Source organism: Bombina bombina, chromosome 1 (assembly GCF_027579735.1).
Source record: "Bombina bombina isolate aBomBom1 chromosome 1, aBomBom1.pri, whole genome shotgun sequence".
Lineage (NCBI taxonomy): Eukaryota > Metazoa > Chordata > Amphibia > Anura > Bombinatoridae > Bombina > Bombina bombina.
Genome location: NC_069499.1, coordinates 687,227,172 through 687,248,883, shown reverse-complemented (window position 1 = coordinate 687,248,883; position 21,712 = coordinate 687,227,172). Strand labels below are relative to the sequence as shown.

The 21,712-nt window shown below is 40.4% G+C and overlaps 1 protein-coding gene across 1 annotated transcript in view; it reads right to left on the bottom strand.

The window, feature by feature from the left end:
- Nucleotides 1–21,712, bottom strand: part of COMMD5 (COMM domain containing 5) — an 85,056-nt gene that overhangs the window by 1,081 nt on the left and 62,263 nt on the right. The gene's annotated exons all lie outside the window — the stretch shown is intronic.

Sequence of the window (21,712 nt, the reverse complement as noted above, 5' to 3'; positions counted from 1 at the left end):
TTTCTTAGAAGAAGCTGCTCCACAGTAGTATGCTGGAGCTGCACAGTATGGATTAATAGTTACCTTTAAATGTATATGTTTTGTGTGTGATAGAGTGTCACAATTTCTTTCCCTTTAAATTTGCTGTAGAGAGGGTTAAACTCCTCTTGCTTTTGTGTAAATAACTGCTTTTCCCACAAGCCAAAAAGCAAATCCTGTAACCTAAGTTTTAAAAAGGCTGCAAATCATAAAGCTGACAATTTGCAACATTTTAAAAACCTAGGTTACAGGATTAAGCCTCTAAGGGGATTGTGGAACAGAGCATAAATTTTACACAAACAGAGGTGTTTAATGCTCCTTGACCACTTTTTTAAACAATTTAAATTGAATGGAAATTTTCTCTCCTTTGAAAGTACATCTTAATTCCTTTTTAGTATATAATTCAAATCACCACTTTTTTTGGGGGCAAAAATATCAAATAAAATATTATATTTTTATTACCAGTTTTCTTCCGTTTTATCAACCAGCTCCTCCCATCTGCAACTTCCTTATTTTATTGAATGTTACGTATACAGCGGTCCCACCCACTGTTTACATAGAGGCAATGCGCGCTCCCGGCTATCAGTACAACCCTGCATGCGTTACTCGCCGATGCAGTTGGATAGAAACATAGTATTCATTGAATACTATCGTTGAAGCCAGTACAGCAGCTTACATCATACCTCTGTAGTTTTGAAACTACTATACTTGCTACGATATTTACTTGTAAGTATAATCTTCAACTTGGGCATCAATTATTAGGTTCCTCATATGTTAGCAATATATATATATATATATATATATATATATATATATATATATATATATATATATATATAATTTTCCAACAATCTAAAATAAATTTGAAACAAATGTTTAAACAATCAATTATTTATCAATATTGCTAATTCTCATATTGGTTATTTGATATCATACACAATAATGTTTTCTCTTTTAGGGTTACGAACGCATTATATTTCTTTTTAAATAAGAGCCCCTGTACGATCGCTACTTACCTTGCGCTCCAAAAGTTGAGGAATAAATGACTAAGACCAAGAAATGTTAAGATGTGAACACGCGTCCGAGATCAGTGATAGAACAGCGTTCTAACGCAAGCACATTATGGACGCGTGACGTCGAGAAAAGGGTTTTGGTCCCCTGGGGGGGGGGGATTAAATGATTGTTTGACAAGATCAAGCAATAATCCAAGATGGCAGGAGGAAGATTAAAAGTACGATCGCAGGGATATAAATACAAAATATTTGGTAATAACAACTTTATTAAAACAATCATGAATTAAAGTACACCTATTTTTAGATATATTTTAATGCTGTGTTTAGCAGACAGACTGACTTTACATTAACATCTAGAGGGACAGGTTACACTTCATCTTACAAAAAAGTTTATTTTGTTTCAAATGAAAGTTCTCAGTTTATAGATTAAATTTTGTCTTAGAAAGAGGCAGGTTCAGAATCTCTGACCTTTTAAACATGCTAAACTTCATGTATAATGTTTTATGCCCCTTTCACACTGATTATATGATGATATCTAGGGGTTGTGTGTTGCCTCATTTAGAAGAGATTCCTCTGTATACATTGAAGAGTCACATGCAAATTTGATTTTAAGAAAGAAACAATTTCAGAGCCCTCACATATTAATTATCATAAGTTGGTGGCTGAGGTGGAATTTGGTGGCTTGTGGACACCCATCTATGCTGACCTCAAAGCCCAGAGAGATGGTATTTCATGTCTTAAGGAAAACAAAATTTATGCTTATCTGATAAATTATTTTCTTTTGGAATGATGATGGTCCACAGTCCTCTATAAAATATGGGATATATTTCCAGACACTAGGAGATCAAGAACCCATATCAGAGCTTAAAATCCCTCCCACCTTCCATCTCTCCCTTAGTTTAATGTATAACCGAATAGAGAATAGGAAACATACGGCTAGATTACGAGTTTTGCGGTAAGCTGAAAAAGCAGCATTAACAGATCCTAACGCTGCTTTTTTACGCCCGCTGCTATTACGAGTCTTGCAGGTTTAGGGGCACCGACACTTTTTTGGCCTTAACGCAAATCAACTTTCGTAAATTTCATAAAGTCTTTTTTCAAAGGGACTTGCATAGCGCCGGTATTACGAGTTTGTCCTGGGAGGCCAAAATGTGAGCGGTACACCCTCTACCGCCAAGATTCCTAACGCATTTTAAAGTCAGTAGTTATGAGTTTTACACTACAAAGCTGTAGCATAAAACTCATAACTAAAGTGCTAAAAAGTACACTAACACCCATAAACTACCTATTAACCCCTAACCCGAGGCCCTCCCACATCACAAACACTAAAATAAAATAATTAACCCCTAATCTTCTGCTCCCGACATCACCGCCACTATAGTAAAAATATTAACCCCTGAACCGCCACACTCCTGCCTCGCAAACACTAGTTAAATATTATTAACCCCTAATCTGCCACCCCTAACATCGCCGCCACCTACATTATACCTATTAACCCCTAATCTGCTGCCCCCAACATCGCCAACACCTACCTACATTTATTAACCCCTAATCTGCCGTCCCCAACGTCGCCACCACTATTCTAAATTTATTAACCCTTTAAACCTAAGTCTAACCCTAACACTCCCTAACTTAAAAATAAATTTAAATAAATCTAAATAAAATTCCTATCATTACCTAAATTATTCCTATTTAAAACTAAATACTTAACTATAAAATAAACCCTAAGCTAGCTACAATATAACTAATAGTTATATCAGCCAATCGGAATTAAGGTTGAAAAAACAGCCAATAGAATGCAAGCTCAATCCAATAGAATGCGAGCTCAATCCTATTGGCTGATAACATCAGCCAATAGGATTTTTTCAACCTTAATTCCGATTGGCTGATTCTATCAGCCAATCGGAATCTAAGGGACGCCATCTTGGATGACATCACTTAAAGGTACCTTCATTCCAGAAGAAGACGTCGATTGAAGAGGATGTTCCGCGCCGGATGTCTTGAAGATGGAGCCCGTCTGGAGGACCACTTCTGCCTGCTTCGTTGAGGACATCTTGCCGCTTGGATGAAGACTTCTCCCGGTAAGTGGATCTTCGGGGGTTATTGTTAAGATTTTTTAAGGGTGTATTGGGTGGGTTTTATTTTTAGGTTAGGGCTTTGGGCAGCAATAGAGCTAAATGCCCTTTTAAGGGCAATGCCCATACAAATGCCCTTTTCAGGGCAATGGGGAGCTTAGGTTTTTTAGTTAGGGTTTTATTTAGGGGGTTGGTTGTGTGGGTGGTGGGTTTTACTGTTGGGGGGGTTGTGTGTATTTTTTTACAGGTAAAAGAGCCGATTTCTTTGGGGCAATGACCCGCAAAAGGCCCTTTTAAGGGCCATTGGTAGTTTATTGTAGGCTAGGGTTTTTTTTATTTTGGGGGGGCTTTTTTATTTTGATAGGGCTATTAGATTAGGTGTAATTAGTTTAAAGATCTTGTAATTTGTTTTTTATTTTCTGTAATTTAGTGTGTTTTTTTGTTGTAATTTAGCTAATTGTATTTGATTTATTTAATTGTATTTAATTTAGGTAATTTATTTAATTGTAGTGTAGTGTTAGGTGTTAGTGTAACTTAGGTTAGGTTTTATTTTACAGGTAAATTTTTTATTTATTTTAGCTATGAAGTTAGTAAATAGTTAATAACTATTTAGTAACTATTCTACCTAGTTAAAATAAATACAAACTTGCCTGTAAAATAAAAATAAACCCTAAGCTAGATACAATGTAACTATTAGTTATATTGTAGCTAGCTTAGGGTTTATTTTACAGGTAAGTATTTAGTTGTAAATAGGAATTATTTAGGTAATAATAGCAGGTTTTATTTAGATTATATTTAAATTATATTTAAGTTAGTGGGTGTTAGGGTTAGACTTAGGTTTAGGGGTTAATACATTTAGCATAGTGGCAGCGATGTTGGGGGCGGCAGATTAGGGGTTAATAAATGTAGATAGATGGTGGCGATGTTAGGGGTGGCAGATTAGGGGTTAATAATATTTCACTAATGTTTGTGATGCGGGAGTGCGGCGGTTTAGGGGTTAATATGTTTATTATAGTGGCGGCGATTTCCGGAGTGGTAGATTAGGGGTTAATAAATATAATGTAGGTGTCGGCGATGTCCGGAGCGGAAGATTAGGGGTTAATAAGTGTAAGATTATGGGTGTTTAGACTCGGGGTTCATGTTAGGGTGTTAGGTGTAAACATAACTTTATTTCCCCATAGGAAAAAATGGGGCTGCGTTACTGAGTTTTATGCTGCTTTTTGGCAGGTGTTAGACTTTTTCTCAGCCGGCTCTCCCCATTGATGTCTATGGGGAAATCGTGCACGAGCACGTAAAACCAGCTCACCGCTGACTTAAGCAGCGCTGGTATTGGAGTGCAGTGCGGAGCTCAATTTTGCTCTACGCTCACTTCTTGCCTGTTAACGCCGGGTTGATAAAAACCCGTAATACCAGCGCTGCAGGTAAGTGAGCGGTGAGAATAAACTGCAAGTTAGCAAAGCACCCCTGTTACTGCAAAACTCGTAATCTAGGAGATAGGCAGAAAAGACAAAGCAGGGTCAGAGAGGAGTCATTAGAACTGTCTCTTAAAATTGAAATGGGCGGGGCCTGTGGACCATTATCATTCCAAAAGAAAATAATTTATCGGATATAAATTTTGTTTTCTTTCGTGATGATAGTCCACAGTCCTCCATAACATATGGCGATTAATACCCAAGCCAATGGTCTATGTTATAGAAAGGGTGGGACAATTTTTCTGGAAGTCATTACTTAGCCGACACTGGGGCCTGAAGGACTTTCCTGCCAAAAGCTGATTGCTAAAAAGCAAAACCTCAAAGTGATAAACTCTGAAAAAAGTACACAGAGAAGACATGTTGTAGCTTTGCAAATCTGCTCCAAAGATGCATACTTAAAAAACAAACAAAAAAAAACACAATCTTGTAGAAAGAGCTGTGATACGCTTAGGAGGCGACTTTCCTGCCTTCAAGAAAGTCTTGAATAACTTTGAGTCAAGAGGCCAACGCTACCATAGTACCTTACTAGTCTCCGTAGTGGAAAAAAAACAAACTAGAAGTTTGTCTGAAATCTTTTAGTAGCTTGGAGAGAACTTTATAGCATTTACTACATTCAGATTATGTAATATCCGCTACCTAGAGTTAGCTGCATCTTAACACATTGAAGAACAACCATATCTTGATTGGTATTTTTCCTTAGGAAGAAAATCATATTTAGTAGAAAGTATAGCTTGAACCGTGTGAACAATTAGAAATGGAGAATCACAAGACAAGGTTGGCAACTCAGAAACTCTCTTTACTGACGAGATTGCCAATAGTAAAAGTACTTTCCAAGATAATAGTCTATATCAATGGAATGCAATTGTTCAAAAGAAACTTGTTACACAGAGAAAAGTAAATTCAGATTTCAGAGTGGAGAAATGGGTTCCACAATTAGCCTTATTCTAACTAACACCTGGACAAAAGTCTGAAACTCAGGAAGTTTAGCCAACTTCCTATAAAGCAAAAATTTAAGCTTTGAAAAATTTGTGGACAAACCCTTTTCAAGGCCATCCTGAGAAAACTGAAGAATTCTAGGAATACTAAAGGAATACTAAGAAAAACCTCTGGAAGAACACCACTCAAAATAGATCTTACAAAAGATTTATCACAACATTTGGGTTACAGGCTTTCTGGCCTGCATCAAAGTTTCAATGACCGAATCCAAGAAATCTATATGTCCCAAAACTAAGCAATCAAACTCCATGCTATTAAATTTAAAGATCGTGATAGAAAAGGGAACCTTGAGACAACCGGTCTTGTCTCAGAGGAAGAAGCCATGGAAACCAAGAGAACATCTGCTCTATATCCGCATACCAAGTCCTGCGGGGTCAGGCTGGAGCAATTAATATTACCGACGATGACTCCTGTTTGATCCAAGTAATGACTCTTGGAAGAAAAACAAACAAAGGAAACAGGCATGCTAGATGCAAGTCCTATGGACATACCAAGGCGACTATTATGTGAGCCTTTGGAGCTTTTCATTTTGCACAATAGCTTGGAAGCATGACATTAAAGTGAGAGGCCATTTTGATCACTGAGCTATCGAAAATATCCTAATGGAGACCACGCTCTTGAATGGACTGACTGACTGCTGAGATAATCCACCTCCCAGTTGTTCATACCTGGTATATGAATTGCCTAAGAAGGAGTATTAGATACTTCCTTCATGGCCAGTCGACTGCGTTTACCCCACTTGATGATTTATGTAGGCCACCGCCGAGATGTTGTCCGAATGGAAACAGATAAACTATTCCTCCTTCAATTGGGGCCAGGGCTGAAGAGCCTGAAAATCACTCAAAGTTCCAGAATGTTGGTTTGAAACCTGGACTCTAGAGGATATCAAATTCATTGCACTCTTCAAGAAAACTAGAGCACCTCCCAGCCTGAGAGACTGGCATCTGTCAGCACAATATACCAGGACTGAAGGAAGGATGTCCCAAGGGTCAAAGACAGACTGTGTGTCCTCAAGAAAAAGATTGACTGAGGAAGAGACACACTATCTGAATATTTAAATTGCAAAGTTCCGTCAGGAAACTAGATGCATAAGAATTCAATCTATCATGACTCCTGTAAATGCTAACCTATAGGAGGATATAAGGAGCTTTAGGTACATTGATACTCTAACCATTGCCTTGAAAGAAGACAGAAGCTTGTGCGTATAAGCAATAGCTACTGACCGAAATTAAGCTTGCACTAGTTTGTCATCCAGATAAGGAGCAAATTAAATGTCCTGATTTTCATTACCAGCAATATTGTATCCCACACAGAGTGGCAAACTGGCAGAGTTTTGCAGATATACAAACCTCAGGGACAGAAAGAAATCTCTTTGTATAGGGATGTGCAGATAATACTCCTTGAGTTCTATAATAGCCATAAACTGACCCTTTGGATAAAGGGAAAAAAACAGTTAGGGGTGATCCCATTATACAAGTGGGAATCCTGACCAATATGTTTAGAGATGTTAAATCCAGGACAGGACTGTTAATCCCTGTGGACAATTAACAGATTGGGGTAAAAACTCCTGACACTGAAGTTACCCAGGTATTAGGATTAATTATTCCCCTATTCTCCAAATCGTGTTATAAATGTTGCTGCCTCTTAAAGATCATAGTCAAGATTTAGATGAGACTGCTGGTCAACTAGGGGGACTCTGCTTCAAATAGAACAAAAACACTAGATCTCTTGAAGGACAAAAGAATCAGTCCAGATATCCAAACTATTTTGTCAGATGGATCCTACAATGTAGAAATGTATACATAAGTTTACACAAAGTTTAATAAATCTGTACAGGACATAAGCATCAGATGTAGTATACATGTACCTACTTAAGCATATGCACATATTTAGACTGTCATGGGTCCTTGCTGACACACACATAGACCAACAGGTACACATTAGATACTTGTAAATCCATTCCCAGAATAAGCAGAGACAACGTATACTTACAAAGCAAATACACAATGTACATAGTTCAAGAAAATGTTCATGATTAATGCTCAGTGTCTGTATGATAACCGTATGTGCATACATATAAATCACTCATACAGTGGTATAAAAGAGATACCAATAGATCTGATCTCTAAAGCAGAGCTTTCCAAACTTTTTATGTTGGTGACACACTTTTTTGACCTACATCATTTTGCGACACAGTAATTCAGTTGTACTAGCAAACAGGAGGTTAAACTAACTTGTTTTAAGAGATACGGACACATACATTAACTATATAATAACAAAATGTATTCACAAGTAACAGTATGTATGTGCAAGAATGGAAAAAAAAAAGTTTAATACCACCAATAGCTACTTACTATTTTAATGGGATGTATGAGGTTTATGGGATGAACAGTTTCTGAATATTAAGTGGAATATTAGATAAAGTCACTCACATTGAATAATCAAGCATTTTTAAAGGGACACTGAACCCATATTTTTTTCTTTCGTGATTCAGATAGAGCATGACATTTTAAGCAACTTTATAATTTACTCCTATTATCATTCTCTTGGTATCTTTATTTGAAATGCAAGAATGTAAGTTTAGATGTCGGACCATTTTTGGTGAACAACCTGGGTTGTCCTTGCTGATTGGTGGATAAATTCATCCACCATTTAAAAAAGTCCTGAACCAAAAAAAAAGTTTAGATGCCTTATTTTTCAAATAAAGATAGCAAGATAACGAAGAAAAATTAATAGGAGTAAATTAGAAAGCTGCTAAAAATTGCATGCTCTATCTGAATCACGAAAGAAAAAATTTGGGTTCAATGTCCCTTTAAGCTTCCACTTCCTATCCACATATCAAGAGCAGGAGCAGCAATGCACTACTGGGAGCTAGCAGCAAAAAAAAAAACACTTTGACTTCTGCTCAAAGTTTAAGCTGCTGCCCTCAGAGCTCTGCGAGTCTGACTGACTACTGCCCACGCTGCTGTCCCACTCCCTGACTACACATGCAGCCACTAGCAGATTGACTCCTGACTACACGTGTAGTCTCCTCAATGTGCTGACAATGGGAATAGTTTCTGTTCCTGCTAAGCTGCACCATTAGGTTAAGATGATCTATGACCCACTAGGAATCAATCACGTTTCAACTACGTGTTATGCGTAGCAGGCAGGAGGAAAGTCAGAAACCAAAAACATTTTTTAAAAAGAATTTTAAATTAAAAAAAAATTGTGCTGAAGCAGGGACACACCTACACACTGCCGCCGACACACTAATGTGTCACGACACAGTTTGGAAAGCACTGCTCTAAAGGGATCTCTAGTGAAAATATAGTGAAAATATTCATAATAAATGTTTAGTATCTGCATGATAGAACCTTTGTGCAATTGCAAAGATATAAATTACACATAGCATAGGTATAAAAGAGATACCAATAGATTTTTTTTTTATGGAGAGTACAATACATGAAAGGTATATACCTAGAGAGGCAAATAATATAGAAGTGTGTACGCTAATAGCATAGGACATATAATGTCTTGCATATATACAGTGACAGAAGTTTTGCATATGTAAAAATGTTATGTGCTACTGAACATGCAATGAACATTTTCAGCTTTTAGCTATTAGTATATCAAAATAGTGTACAGAACCTGCATGAGGTACAATACTGCAAATAATATTCCAAAGAGCATAAAAATGTACAATAGTATATAAAATGCAGACTAACATAGAAAATATAAAAAAATAAAATAATTTATGCTTACCTGATAAATTTCTTTCTTTCCGGATATGGCGAGTCCACAACGTCCTCAATTACTGTTGGGAATATCACTCCTGGACAGCAGGAGGAGGCAAAGAGCACCATAGCAAAGCTGTCAAACATCGCTTCCCTTAGCATAAACCCGTCATTCGACCAAAGGAAAATGGGAAAAAAGAAGTAACACAAAGGTGGAGAGGTGTCTGAGGCTTAGTCAAAAACAACTGTCTTAAAGTGAAGGTCAATTTTGATGAATTAGTGCCTGGTTTTTAATAATCCTATTAAAAACAAGGGCACTTTAATTCATCAAAATTGACATTTCACTCGTTTTCTTCAAAAACTTACCTTTTAATCCTGGCAGCCGCTCCAGCACTTCCTCTGCCCGTTGCAAGCCGTCTTCGCGGGTCCAAAATGACGAATCCGGCTTCCTCCAATCACTGCGTTGCATCAGGCCAAGATTCCCCCGAAAGCCGTGATTGGAGGAAGCCGGATTCGTCATTTCTGACGTCTGCAGAGGCTTCTGATGGCCGGGGAATCGCTGGAGCGGCTACCAGGATTAAAAGGTAAGTTTTTTAATTAAACGAGTGAAATTTAAATTTTGATTAATTAAAGTGCCCTTTTTTTTAATAGGATTATTAAAAACCGGGCACTAATTCATCAAAATTGACCTTAACTTTAAAATAAATGGTGGGGGTTGTGGACGACGTCCTCAATTACTGTTGGGAACCAATACCTAAGCTAGAGGACACAGATGACTAGGGAGGGAAAACAAGACAGGCAGACCTAAACCGAAGGCACCACCGCTTTTGAGGCAAAAATAACAAATTGATAAAATTTTGAAAAAATATGCAAAGAAGGCAAAGTTAGAGCCTTGCAAAACTGATCCACAGAAGCTTCATCTTTGAAGGCCCAAGAAGAAGAAACATTTCTCATGGAATGAGCCATAACTCTCTCAGGAGACTGCAGCCCAGCAGTCTGAAAAGCAAACTAATTATACTTTTCAACCAGAGATAAAGATAAGAGGTTGAGCTATACGTTTTCCGGGGGAAAAAAAAATAAAAATTAAAGGACGCACAACATCCAAGTTGAGCACACACGTTCCTTATGAGAATAACGATGAGCACATAGAGAGGGAACAACGATTTCCCATATAATATTTCATTTAGAAACCGCTTAGGATGAAGAACCGCTTTATTCGAAATAAGATAAAGTGAATTACACTGCAAAGCCGAGAGTACGGAAACTCACCGAGCAGAATAAAAAGGAAAAAACTTCCCAAGATAAAAACTTAACATCTATGGAATGCTATGGCTCAAACTGAGACTGCTGCCAAACCCTAAAAACAAGGTCAAAGCTCCAAGAGGAGCAAAAGACTTAAACACAGGCCTGATCCTAACCAGGACCTGACAAAAAGATTACACATCTGGCACATCCGCCAGACACTTGTGAAACAAAAAAAAAAAGCTAACAGAGAAATTTGAAGTTTCAGAGAACTGACTGACAAACCGTTTTCCAGACCTATCCGAAGAAAGGACAAAAACCCTAGGAATCCTGACCCTACTTTCAAGAGTAGTCCAGGGATTCACACCAATAAGGGAATTTACGCCATACCTTATGGAAAAAGTTACCAGTAACAGGCTTGCGAGCCTGAATAATAATCTCAATGAGCGATTCAGAAAAACCACGTTTAGACAGAACTAAGCATTCAATCTCCAAGCAGAAAGCTTAAGAGAAACGAAATGTGGACAAAGGAATGGACCCTGAATTAGAAGGTCCTTCCTCAGGAACAACCACCAAGGTGGAAGAGATACATCTCCACTAGGTCTGCATACCAGAACCTGCGAGACTATGCAGGAACTAATAAAAATACCAATGCTCACTCCTATTTGATACAAGCAATGACTCGTGGAAGCAGAGCAAACTGAGCAACAGGGATGTCGGACTGAAATCCCAAAGAACTGCCAAAGAAATTAACAGGGTAGCCGGATGAACTCTTGACCTTTAAAACTTACCTTGCAAGCTTGGCGTACTGCCATCTCCAACTCCAGAACCCCCTAATTGAGGGTTAACCTGTAGACCTCCACGAGAAGCACCCACTCCCTGGGATGAAAATCTGACTGCTCAAGAAGTCCGCTACCGGTATCCACTCCTGAAATATGAATAGTGGATAGACAACAAATGTGAGCGTCCATGTAGAACTTGAAAATCAAGGCTAAAAACCACTGAAGCCAAGGCATCAGAGCATTGTAGATCACTCTAAACTCCAAGATGGTTATGGAGAGAGCAGACTCCTCCCAAGTCCATAGTCACCAACCCAACAGGCTGGCGTCCTTGGTCACCATTACTCAGGAAGGTCTCTGGAAGCATGTGTCCTGTGACAGATACTCCTGAGAAAAACACCATAGGAAAGAATCTCATGTCGACAGATCTAGAGAAAGAACCATATGATCCCCGTGTCCACTATCTGAGCATACATAACAGCAGACTTTCAGATGGAATCAAGCAAAGGGATGTCCAATGAAGCAACCATCAGATCAATTATCTCCATACATTGATCTACTGAAAAGCCAACTGCAGAGAGAGGCAAAAGGAAAGAATCCTTAATTTTCTGACCTCTGTCTAAAATATTTTCAGATAAGGGAAACTAATATGGTCCCTAACAAAACTACCCCTGCAGCTGGAACAAGGGATCTCATTTTCAGATTCACTTCCCATCCGTTGGAATGAAGAAAAGACAACCAGATCTCTGTATTAAAGTTTGTTTGTTGAAAAGAACGCGCCTGAACCATTATGTCGTCCAGGAAGGGCAATACAGCAATTCCCCGAAAAAACTGATCACTGCCAAGATAGTCCCCTCTGTGAGCCGTGGTAAAGCCAAAGGGGAAAGCCACAAACTAAAAGAGGTTAACAGAAAGGCAAATCTCAGGAACAAGAAGATACGCCTCCTCCAGGTCTATGGTGACCATGAACTGACCCTCTTGGACCAAAGGAAGAATGGAACCAAGGTTTCCATCTTGAATGACAGTACCCTGGGAATCTTGTTGAGACACTGTAGGTCTAAAATAGGACGAAAAATTCTCTCTTTTTCGGGAACCATGAACAGGAATAAATATAATTGTAGACCCTGTTCCCTTACAGGAACTGGAAAAATCACTCACAGGGAAGAGAGGTCCCAAACGCAGTTAAAAAATGCCTCACTGTTATCTGGCCTGCAGATAAAACTGGGAGGTGGAACCTACCTCTGGGAGGAAAGGCATGATTCTATGTAGTAGTCCTGAGACACTATGTCCGCATCCTATCAGGGACATCTCGTATCCATGTTTGAAGACAAACAGAGAGATTCAGCCCACGGATTGGTGCAAACTCCTATAGGTCTATTCATCTTGTCTTGAAATATTCCTGTCAGATCAGAACCAAGGAAGCGCCAGAAAACTTGGACTCAGAGGAAAAATCCATTGACCAAGAATATAGCCACAACGCAAAGCCAGATATCTTGGCTCCCGGCTTAAAGACATGCATGGTAGCATCAGAAATAAAGAATTAGCTAGATTAAGAGCCTTAATTCTGATCTAGATCTCCTCCAAGGAGTCCCTACCCGAATGGAATCGGACAAGGCGTCGCACCAATAAGATGCCGCACTTGACACAGTGGCAATACAGACTTCCATATAAGCATCCAGCTTAGTCCATTGATCCTGAAAAGAGCAGCTATCCTCTCTAGGGATCGCAGCTCTCTTAGCCAGAGTATCAATGGCCCCTACTACTTAAGGCACTGTGCGCAATGATATTTAATGGAGACAGCGACAGGAAACATCTTTTTAAAGACAGGAGCCGGGGGAAAAAGGAATCCCTGAATTCTCCAATTCCTGTGAAAATTCTCCTAGCATGGTCTGAAACAGGAAAAACTTCCAGAGAGGAATCCTAGTATTTATAAATCGGAGTCGCTCTAAAGTAACCAAAACCTCTTTAATCATACACAAAGGTGTTCAAGCTAAAATCTGAAGGTTACCACTTCAGCATCAGATGAAGGAATTATACTGTCCGAATCTGAGATTTCACCTTTAGAGGCTACCAACATATCCTCCTCATCAGACCTAAGAGGAAGGGCAACCTGAGTAGCAGCCGAAGGAACAGAAACCTTATTATCTGAAACTCTAATATTCCTCTTGTGATTTCCCTTTAGTATAGGAGAAACAGATAATGCCACAGATACCACAGAAGATATCTGGGCAGCAAAATCTGTAGGCAAATAAATCCCCCAGGAGATTGAGAGGAACCACAGGGCACTGCATGTGTCACCATAAAGGCTTGGGACATTTGAGGAGAAAGCAGTGGCATTCCCGGAACAGCATCATCCTAAGAGACATTAGGCTTAGTTGAAAATATTGTTTTTATCTTTACCTTTAAAGACAAATTTAGGCAATATTACCCAGAATTGTATAACAAAAGAAATAAAATCTCTAGGCACAGCAAAACGTATTATTATTCATAGAAGCCTCCTGCCTCCATGTCAAAAAGATAGGAAATATTAAAAATAGCAATATATTTTTTAGAGAAACTAGCCCTTAAAATTTTTAAAGTAAAAAGAGAAACTCATAAATGCATAATATTCATAACATTTATAATATTCATAATATTTAGCCCTCTGCACCTCAGCAGTAAACTGAGGAGCTAATCAGCTGCATGATTCTATCTGGTATTAAAAATTAGAAAACTTTTATGTGAAATATACATTTCTACTGCTCACGCAATAGCAGTTAAGCATAAAATGAAACGTGACAGCAGCGAATTACAAAGATGTGAAAACTCACTGAGTTAAACATGGAGCATGGACTTACTCGCATTTCTCTAAGTCCTACATAAAAACAGCTTGCTGCAATATCCTAACTGACGCAGCAAACGCCGCTCCGAACAGAGGAGGAAGGTCACATGACCGGGTTGGAAGGAACTGCGCCATGAAAGAAAAAGGGCGCCCTTCAAAACCGGCCCCAAGAGGAAACAAAAAATAGCAAATGGCGGAGACAGCTAAATTAATATTTATTTCCTTTCAGCACCTCATTCAACCCTATTCCCTTAGAAACAGGTCAGTAAAACCATGAGCAGGAACATCCGTACATGCTTAGAGAGGTGGAAACATAAGCAGAGCTGAATGCACATCTCTTCATGTCTTTGCAACAGAAAACAATTTACACCGTGAGCAGAAATTCACTAGACACAAACCTCTTGTGTCTTACAGAGTACCCGGAGCGCAGCGCAGTATTAACCTGTTAGCTCCCGATAGAGCTCTGGGGAATAAATAGCCCATAATAATAATAAAGGGGAAAATACTTAATATATTAATAAAAACATAATTTATGCTTACCTGATAAATTTATTTCTCTTGTAGTGTATCCAGTCCACGGATCATCCATTACTTGTGGGATATATTCCCTTCCCAACAGGAAGTTGCAAGAGGATCACCCACAGCAGAGCTGCTATATAGCTCCTCCCCTCACATGTCATATCCAGTCATTCGACCGAAACAAAACAAGAAAGGAGAAACCATAGGGTGCAGTGGTGACTGGAGTTTTAATTAAAATTTAGATCTGCCTTAAAAAGACAGGGCGGGCCGTGGACTGGATACACTACAAGAGAAATAAATTTATCAGGTAAGCATAAATTATGTTTTCTCTTGTTAAGTGTATCCAGTCCACGGATCATCCATTACTTGTGGGTTACCAATACCAAAGCTAAAGTACACGGATGATGGGAGGGACAAGGCAGGAACTTAAACGGAAGGAACCACTGCCTGTAGAACCTTTCTCCCAAAAACAGCCTCCGAAGAAGCAAAAGTGTCAAATTTGTAAAATTTTGAAAAGGTGTGAAGCGAAGACCAAGTTGCAGCCTTGCAAATCTGTTCAACAGAGGCCTCATTCTTAAAGGCCCAGGTGGAAGCCACAGCTCTAGTAGAATGAGCTGTAATTCTTTCAGGGGGCTGCTGTCCAGCAGTCTCATAGGCTAAGCGTATTATACTACAAAGCCAAAAGGAGAGAGAGGTTGCCGAAGCTTTTTGACCTCTCCTCTGTCCAGAGTAAACGACAAACAGGGAAGAAGTTTGACGAAAATCTTTAGTTGCCTGTAAATAGAACTTCAGGGCACGGACTACGTCCAGATTATGCAAAAGACGTTCCTTCTTTGAAGAAGGATTAGAGCACAATGAAGGGACCACAATCTCTTGATTGATATTCCTGTTAGAAACTACCTTAGGTAAAAACCCAGGTTTAGTACGCAGAACTACCTTGTCTGAATGGAAAATCAGATAAGGAGAATCACAATGTAAGGCAGATAACTCAGAGACTCTTCGAGCCGAGGAAATAGCCATCAAAAACAGAACTTTCCAAGATAAAAGCTTAATATCAATGGAATGAAGGGGTTCAAACGGAACGCCTTGAAGAACTTTAAGAACCAAGTTTAAGCTCCACGGAGGAGCAACAGTTTTAAATACAGGCTTAATCCTAGCCAAAGCCTGACAAAAAGCCTGGACGTCTGGAACTTCTGCCAGACGCTTGTGCAAAAGAATAGACAGAGCAGAAATCTGTCCCTTCAACAAACTAGCAGATAAGCCCTTTTCCAAACCCTCTTGTAGAAAGGACAATATCCTAGGAATCCTAACTTTACTCCATGAGTAACTCTTGGATTCGCACCAATACAAGTATTTACGCCATATCTTATGGTAGATTTTTCTGGTAACAGGCTTCCGTGCCTGTATTAAGGTATCAATAACTGACTCTGAGAAGCCACGCTTTGATAGGATCAAACGTTCAATCTCCATGCAGTCAGCCTCAGAGAAATTAGATTTGGATGGTTGAAAGGACCTTGTATTAGAAGGTCCCGCCTCAGAGGCAGAGACCATGGTGGACAGGACGACATGTCCACTAGGTCTGCATACCAGGTCCTGTGTGGCCACGCAGGCGCTATCAGAATCACCGATGCTCTCTCCTGTTTGATCTTGGCAATCAGGCGAGGCAGCAGCGGAAACGGTGGAAACACATAAGCCATGTTGAATAACCAAGGGGCTGCTAGAGCATCTACTAGCGCCGCTCCCAGGTCCCTGGACCTGGATCCGTAACGAGGAAGCTTGGCGTTCTGGCGAGACGCCATGAGATCCAGTTCTGGTTTGCCCCAACGATGAATCAGTTGAGCGAACACCTCCGGATGAAGTTCCCACTCCCCCGGATGAAAAGTCTGGCGACTTAGAAAATCCGCCTCCCAGTTCTCCACGCCTGGGATGTGGATCGCTGACAGGTGGCAAGAGTGAGACTCTGCCCAGCGAATTATCTTTGAGACTTCTAACATCGCTAGGGAACTCCTGGTTCCCCCTTGATGGTTGATGTAAGCCACAGTCGTGATGTTGTCCGACTGAAATCTGATGAACCTCAGTGTTGCTAACTGAGGCCAAGCTAGAAGAGCATTGAATATTGCTCTTAACTCCAGAATATTTATTGGTAGGAGTTTCTCCTCCTGAGTCCACGATCCCTGAGCCTTCAGGGAGTTCCAGACTGCGCCCCAACCTAGAAGGCTGGCATCTGTTGTTACAATCGTCCAATCTGGTCTGCGAAAGGTCATGCCCTTGGACAGATGGACCCGAGAAAGCCACCAGAGAAGAGAATCTCTGGTCTCTCGATCCAGATTTAGTAGAGGGGACAAATCTGAGTAATCCCCATTCCACTGACTTAGCATGCATAATTGCAGCGGTCTGAGATGCAGGCGCGCAAATGGCACTATGTCCATTGCCGCTACCATTAAGCCGATTACTTCCTTGCACTGAGCCACTGACGGGCGTGAAATGGAATGAAGGACACGGCAAGCATTTAGAAGTTTTGATAACCTGGATCCGTCAAGTAAATTTTCATCTCTACAGAATCTATAAGAGTCCCTAGGAAGGAGACTCTTGTGAGTGGTGATAGAGAACTCTTTTCCACGTTCACTTTCCACCCATGCGATCTCAGAAATGCCAGAACTATCTCTGTATGAGACTTGGCAATTTGAAAGCTTGACGCCTGTATCAGGATGTCGTCTAGATACGGAGCCACCGCTATGCCTCGCGGTCTTAGAACCGCCAGAAGTGAGCCCAGAACCTTTGTAAAGATTCTCGGGGCCGTAGCTAACCCGAAGGGAAGAGCTACAAACTGGTAATGCCTGTCTAGAAAGGCAAATCTTAGGTACCGATAATAATCTTTGTGAATCGGTATGTGAAGATAGGCATCCTTTAAGTCCACTGTGGTCATGTACTGACCCTCTTGGATCATGGGTAGGATGGTTCGAATAGTTTCCATTTTGAATGATGGAACTCTTAGGAATTTGTTTAAGATCTTTAGGTCCAAGATTGGTCTGAAGGTTCCCTCTTTCTTGGGAACCACAAACAGATTTGAGTAAAATCCCTGCCCTTGTTCCGTCCGCGGAACAGGGTGGATCACCCCCATTACTAGGAGGTCTTGTACACAGCGTAGGAATGCCTCTTTCTTTATCTGGTTTTCTGATAACCTTGATAGATGGAATCTCCCTCGAGGAGGAGAAGCTTTGAAGTCCAGAAGATATCCCTGAGATATGATCTCCAACGCCCAGGGATCCTGGACATCTCTTGCCCACGCCTGGGCAAAGAGAGAAAGTCTGCCCCCCACTAGATCCGTTTCCGGATAGGGGGCCGTTCCTTCATGCTGTCTTAGGGGCAGTAGTAGGTTTTCTGGCCTGCTTGCCCTTGTTCCAGGACTGGTTAGTTTTCCAGGCCTGTCTGTAACGAGCAACAGTTCCTTCCTGTTTTGGAGCGAAGGAAGTTGATGCTGCTCCTGCCTTGAAATTTCGAAAGGCACGAAAATTAGACTGTTTGGCCTTTGATTTGGCCCTGTCCTGAGGAAGGGTATGACCCTTACCTCCAGTAATGTCAGCAAAAATTTCTTTCAAGCCGGGCCCGAATAAGGTCTGCCCCTTGAAAGGAATATTAAAGTAATTTAGATTTAGAAGTCACGTCAGCTGACCAGGATTTAAGCCATAGCGCTCTCCGCGCCTGGATGGCGAATCCGGAGTTCTTAGCCGTTAGTTTAGTTAAATGTACAATGGCATCAGAAACAAATGCATTAGCTAGCTTAAGTGTTTTAAGCTTGTCCATCATTTCATCCAATGGAGCTGTGTGAATGGCCTCTTCTAGAGACTCAAACCAGAATGCCGCAGCAGCAGTGACAGGCGCAATGCATGCAAGGGGCTGCAAGATAAAACCTTGTTGAACAAACATTTTCTTAAGGTAACCTTCTAATTTTTTATCGATTGGATCCGAAAAAGCACAACTATCCTCCACTGGGATAGTGGTACGCTTAGCTAAAGTAGATACTGCTCCCTCCACCTTAGGGACCGTCTGCCATAAGTCCCGTGTAGTGGCGTCTATTGGAAACATTTTCCTAAACATAGGAGGTGGGGAAAAAGGCACACCGGGTCTATCCCACTCCTTGCTAATAATTTCTGTAAGCCTTTTAGGTATTGGAAAAACGTCAGTACACACCGGCACCGCATAGTATCTATCCAGCCTACACAATTTCTCTGGAATTGCAACTGTGTTACAGTCATTCAGAGCAGCTAAAACCTCTCCTAGCAATACACGGAGGTTCTCAAGCTTAAATTTAAAATTAGAGATCTCTGAATCCGGTTTCCCTGGATCAGATCCGTCACCCACAGAATGAAGCTCTCCGTCCTCATGTTCTGCAAACTGTGACGCAGTATCGGACATGACTCTCACAGCACCAGCGCGCTCTGTCCTTATCCCAGAGCTATCGCGCTTGCCTCTTAATTCTGGCAATCTAGATAATACTTCTGTCAGGGTATTATTCATAATTGTAGCCATGTCCTGTAAAGTGATTGCTATGGGCGTCTCTGATGTACTTGGCGCCACATTAGCACGCGCCTCCTGAGTGGGAGGCGAAGGTACTGACACGTGAGGAGAGTTAGTCGGTATAACTTCCCCCTCGTTGTCTGGTGATAATTCTTTTACAGATAAAGACTGACCTTTATTATTTAAAGTGAAATCAATACATTTAGTACACATATTTCTATGGGGCTCCACACTGGCCTTCAAACATAATGAACAAACAGATTCATCTGTGTCAGACATGTTTAAACAGACTAGCAATGAGACTAGCAAGCTTGGAAAACACTTTAAAATAAGTTTACAAGCAATATAAAAAACGCTACTGCGCCTTTAAGAAGCACAAAACCTGTCTCAAGTTGAAATAACAGTGAACCAAATCAGTTATAGCAACCAAATTTTCACAGTAAATGTATTAAGCTAGCAGAGCATTGCACCCACTTGCAAATGGATGATTTACCCCTTAATACCCAAAACGGATAATCAATAGAGAAAAAAACGTTTTTAACACAGTCAAACACACTGTCACAGGTCTGCTGTGACTGATTACCTCCCTCAAAATGACTTTTGAAGTCCCTTGAGCTCTCTAGAGACGTCCTGGATCATGCAGGAAGAAGCAGGAAGACTGAGTCTGAATTTTTACTGCGCAAAAAAGCGCTAAAATAGGCCCCTCCCACTCATTATTACAACAGTGGGAAGCCTCAGTTAACTGTTTCTATGCAGAAAATAAGTCAGCCATGTGGAAAAAATTATGCCCCAATAAGTTTTATCACCAATGTACCTCAAAAAACGATTAAACATGCCAGCAAACGTTTTAAACATCCTTTTTTTTTTTTTTTAAAGAGTATGTATCTCTATTGATAAGCAGTCGCTTCTACTGCATTTAAGGCTTTACTACATTACTTCAGTATTATCAGCATTTTCTTAGTCAAATTCCATTCCTTAGAAAATTATTTAACTGCACATACATTAATAAGCCTGATACCAGTCGCTTTTCACTGCATTTAAGGCTCTACTTACATTACTTCGGTATCAGCAGTATTTTCTTAGTCAATTCCATTCCTTAGAAAAATATTTTACTGCACATACCTTAGTTGCAGGAGACCCTGCACGCCATTCCCTTTCTGAAGTTACCCCACTCCTCAGAATGTGTGAGAACAGCCAGTGGATCTTAGTTACTTCTGCTAAGATCATAGAAAACGCAGGCAGATTCTTCTTCCAAATACTGCCTGAGAAAAAACAGCACACTCCGGTGCCATTTAAAAATAACAAACTTTTGATTGAAGAATTAATTAAGTATAAAACACCACACTCCTCTCACGACCTCCATCTATGTTGAGGGTTGCAAGAGAATGACTGGATATGACATGTGAGGGGAGGAGCTATATAGCAGCTCTGCTGTGGGTGATCCTCTTGCAACTTCCTGTTGGGAAGGGAATATATCCCACAAGTAATGGATGATCCGTGGACTGGATACACTTAACAAGAGAAAAGTAAAAGACCCCAAGTCTCAAGTGTCACAATAGCAGTGCCTGCTCCCTGCCTGTCAATATCCTTACCAAGGATATATATATGTTCCATATAATGTTACAGGGTAAACCTTATTAAGTGCAGTCTCCCATCCCTAGAAGACAAAAGGCACTTACTTGTATTCTCGCCGTCCGGCAGGAGGACAGCTTACACGGTATGAGAGGACACACACTCCTCACAGAAACCTGTAAAAAGAGAAAGAACAGAGTAAACCTACTCTGGCTTTCTATACTAGGGCATCAAAATGTTATGAAAACGCAGTGAAGCCCACTTCACAATTTTCTAACTGATTTAAAGCCACCACAACCCTACTGAAGAGATTAACTTGGAATACTGCTAGACCCAATCCTTGAAACAGGGGAAAGAACAGGAGTAAACCTACTCTGGCCTTCTTCAGACACTAAAACTTCACCTCCTCCATGCACCAAGACAAAGAGAATTACTGGGGTTTATGGGAAGGGAAGTGATATTTGACAGCTTTGCTGTGGTGCTGTTTGCCTACTTCTGCTGGCCAGGAGTGATATTTCCAACAGTAATTGAGGACGTCGTGGACTCACCGTATCTTAGGAAAGAAATATCTGCTTACATCCCCTGGCAATTATGGGAGTTTAATGCTTTATTGACTTATAAATAAGTATTAATAGCGCAGATAGTTATAAGAAATGTTAATGACACCAAATGTCATTATGTTCAGTACAATACATAATTGCCCATATTATCTTAAATAGGGTACAGTGAAGATCACTATTGGTCCCCAGCCTAACCGGAGCCTCCTCTATAGAACCACACATTGCACTAAGCAGATGGCAGTTTTCTTAAAGGACCATACAACTATTTACTAAAAGTGCTCCCAACCAAAAGTACCCCAGAGTTGCCAGAGGGCTGCAAAGGTTCAGGGGCTTCCCTGTTAATGTTCCCAACAATGATAGAACCGTTAGGGACCTGGCGTGTCATAAGGAGAGCAGGTTAAGCCCCATGGC